Here is a 3974-nt window from a genome sequence, read left to right as displayed (position 1 = left end):
TTTCAGCTAGATCCATCTGATATTAACAACTATATCCCTGGTGCCATGTTCTCTTCTAAATCCTGTTTGAACATCTGGTAGTTTGCTATCCATGTGCTGTTCTAGCCATTTTTTTTTTCTTTTCAGAAAACAGTCAATATGTTTACATTTTATTAACTACAGTATATACCCCAGAGCGGCCTCATTCCCTTCCCTCCCCCACCTCCTTCCCACCCTGAGGTCAGGCCTTGCCAGGAGCCCCTGCCTTTGCTGCCTGGGCCCTCTGGAACTCCTGCTGCAGTTGAGCAAGGAAGGGTCTCCCTCTGCCGCTCTGACTGCCGCTCTAGGTCCTATAGCTGGTATTCGTATCGCTTAATTTCAGCTGTAATATAGTCCAGCCTCTTCCCCACTGTGGCTGGAGCCTCTCCCAGCTCCTGTTTGACCAGCACAGGACCCAAAAGTTTAAAGACCACGTTGGACCCGTCCAAAAGGGCCAGTTCCTCCTTTACGATGTTATTTTCTGTCAGTTGTGCCTCAAGCTTCTGTCGCCCTGACATGGACTTACTTAAATCCTTTTGCAGCTGTTGATACTTTTCCACTTCCCCTTGTAGTTTTTTCTGGATCAGCTCAGCCATGGTGGGGACGAAATTCTGCGAGGAGCGGGAGTCGATGTGAAACTCTGGAAGGTCCCGAGTTTCCCTGTGGGTCTGGCCGGCGAGCACAGCACTCTTGCGAGGCTGCCGCTCAGGGCACCGCAGCCTGGCTCGGCCCGGGGTAAGGGTTCTATCCCAGTCCTCCAAAGGAAGGGCAAAAAGAGAAGCCAAGCCCCTCAACCGAAAGCCTACCCTACTCACGCTGCCCCTTCAGGATTACTAACCCCGGCTCTAGCCATTTTTTAATATCTTCTGCAGTATTTTGTTTGCATGTGATATCAATGATATTGTTCAATAGTTCCTACATTCAGTTTGATTACCTTTCTTGAGAATGGGAACAAATATGAACCTCTTCCAATCTGCTGGCCAGACAGCTGTCCTCCAGAGTTCCTGACATGGACTGGTGAGTTCATCCAAGGTTGCATCTGTTAATTGAAACAAGTAAATTGGTATCCCATCAATTCCTGGGGACTTGTTTTTTGCCAATGCCTTCAATTCAGCTTCCACTTCCTTCATTACCATTGGCTCCTGTTTGTATGGAACTTCTGAAATTTTTCAGGGTCAATCAGTTCTTTCTGGTAAAGTGATTCTGTATTCCCTTCATCTTTCTTGATGTTTTCTAGGTCATTCAATATATTGCCCATAGCATCTTTCAATATTGTGACATTAGACGTAAATTTGTTTTTCAGTTCTTTCAGCTCGAGAAATGCAGAGCAAATTCTTCCCTTTTAATTTTCCAATTCCAGCGTTCTGCACATCCTACTGTAATGATTTGCTTTGTCTTCCCAAACTGCTTTGAAACCCTCTGTTCAGCTCTGTTATTTCAACATATTTTCCTTTTGTTTTGACTTCTCAAGGCTTCAGTGCAATCTTTGGAGTCTCTTCTGACATCCATGTCAATTTTTTTTTCTTCCTCCTCTGTTTATGTGATGACCTTTTGCTTTCTTCATGAATGATATCTTTTACATCATCCTGCAACTCATCTGGTCTTCTATCATTGTTGTTCAATGCCTCAAACCTATTCCTAAAATGATCTTATAGTTCAGATGGAATTGATTCAATATCATATCTTGTTTCCTGTGGATTTATTTTCATTTTCTTTGGCCCAAATTTGAACTTGCATATTGATAGTGAGCTTCCAATAATTTCTACCACAAATGAAGTCAGCCTGATTCCTATGTAGCCCATCAGGTGAGATCCATGTGTAAAGTCGTTGTTTATGTCTTTTTAAAAAAGGTATTCGCAATGAATAAATAATGGAAAATACAAAATTCATTCTATTTCCAGCCTCATTTCTATCACCCACATTTTCCAACTATTTTTCCTTCTTCCTTGTTTCCCATTTTTGCATTAACCCATCTTGGTTGCATTTCCAGTCAATTTCAGACTTCAAGACTTGATAAAAATTCTCAATTTCTTCCTCTTTGGCTCCAGATGTAGGAGCGTATATTTGAATAATAGTCATGTTAACAGGTCATCCTTATATGCATATGAATATTAACCTATCACTCACAATATTGTATTTCAGGGTAGAATTAGAAATTGACATTTTAACTATTAATGCAACACCATTCTTCTTCTGTTTTTTATTCTCTGCATAGTATACTATGTGATTACCTGGTTCAAAGTGACCAAAGGTGGTCCATCTTTTTTTCACTAATGCCTAATATGTCAATGTTCACGCATTCCATTTAATTTTTTACAATTTCCAACTTTTCAACATTCAAGATATTTATATTCCATGTTCCAATTATTAAATGCTGCTTGTTATTGTTTTTCCTCATTTCAACTGACTTACAATTTGAGCTCTACTGCTACACGACTATAACTATTCTCATCCCTCTAGAGATCATAGAGTTTTTAAAGGCTTGTAATTTCACAAGTAGATGACAAATCTTGCTTCCTAGTTTGTCTTTGTCAGGGAGCTCCACCAAAACCTGTCCACCGTGGGTAAACTATATGGCATTTGACACATTAGTGACACAGCTTTCAGTATCAGAGCAACCCCACGTTATCTCAGTACAGCAAACTGACAGATAAATGCTGTACCACTTAAATTATGTATACTGCACTGAAACAGATGAGGGAGAGAACAATTTAAAGGCGCTATATGATAGGGTATTATGGTTATCACAAGAGTCCAGAATAAAGGTTGCATAGTGGAGTGTACTCGGGGCGGTAGGGGTGCCGGGGGTATTGTATACCAATGAAAGAATTTTTTTTTATTTTTCAAAGAGTGAACTGGGGTGGGGGAGGGCTGGGCAGGGAGAAAAGTGCAACAGTGAACAAATGGAAATCCAAAATCTCTGTAAATTTTCATTAAAATTAACAAAATAACTTTTTTTAAAAATGCTCTCCCCAAACAAAATTAACACCAAGAAGCTTCCAGCCCACAGCTGATTGTTAACAAATCAAAATGACCAATTAGCATATACTTGATTGTTAATGAAATTTTTTAAATGACCAAACGATTTATACCAGACTTTCAATTAACTCAAAATAACTTACCCTGCAGAATCCAACTGCTTCAACACAGGAGGCTCCAAAACCAGAGAACTTCAGGATAGATTGACTTATTCCATAAAGTACACACGGGTGTGTGTGTGTGTGTGTGTGTGTGTGTGTGTGTGTGAAAAAGAGAATTAATACAATGTCTTGTTGCCTTTGTATTATTTCTTTCATCTTTAATGCTTTCCTACGACATGATTCATAATAATCCATTGCTTTCTTCACTGATGATTATCTCCTCCTCACTTCAGAACCTCCTTTCACTTTCTCTGTACAAGTCATCTTCTTTACCTTGTATGAATACTCATAAGTTTGGCTAGTTCCTTCGTCAAAATTCCTTGTATTACATAATAAACTACCTACAAGCAGAAACTGCGATTTATCACTTAAAATTTTTATTTCCTGTAGTACTTATCACAGCACTCCACAAAGAATACACACTCAAGACTTTTGGAGAATTTGGACTACACTAGGTGCCAGCTATTGTTGTTGAGTTTCATTCACAGAGGTTAGAGTCTTCATTCAACTTGATATTTCCTCTTGTGGATTAACTAACCAGGTTAAATGTCAGAGGAGCAGAATCCAATCTCTCCTAGTTCACCTCATAGTCTGGTAGAATCAGAGGACAAAGAACTTAGGAGTCAGGAAATGGGCTAGAGGCACATCTCCAAAGCAGAGACGGTAGCGGTCCTATTCTGCAATCCTCCTCACAGTCTTCCTTCATCACCCCATCCTCCTCCTCTATATTTGGTAGTTGTTCTTTTCTACCCTCGCACCATCTACCCTCTCATTCAACTGCTCCCTTAAATAGAACCTTCCTGCTTTTTCTTTCCC

At 39.9% G+C, this 3974-nt stretch overlaps 1 pseudogene; it reads right to left on the bottom strand.

Moving 5' to 3' along the window:
• Positions 1 to 220: 220 nt before the first annotated feature.
• LOC102858447 lies at positions 221 to 614 on the bottom strand (annotated as a pseudogene).
• Positions 615 to 3974: the final 3360 nt, after the last annotated feature.

This window comes from Elephantulus edwardii, unplaced genomic scaffold, assembly GCF_000299155.1.
Source record: "Elephantulus edwardii isolate Elephantulus edwardi_28Jun2011 unplaced genomic scaffold, EleEdw1.0 scaffold00042, whole genome shotgun sequence".
NCBI classification, from domain to species: domain Eukaryota; kingdom Metazoa; phylum Chordata; class Mammalia; order Macroscelidea; family Macroscelididae; genus Elephantulus; species Elephantulus edwardii.
The sequence above is the reverse complement of the archived record's forward strand: the minus strand, read 5'-3'. Positions and strand labels throughout refer to the sequence as shown.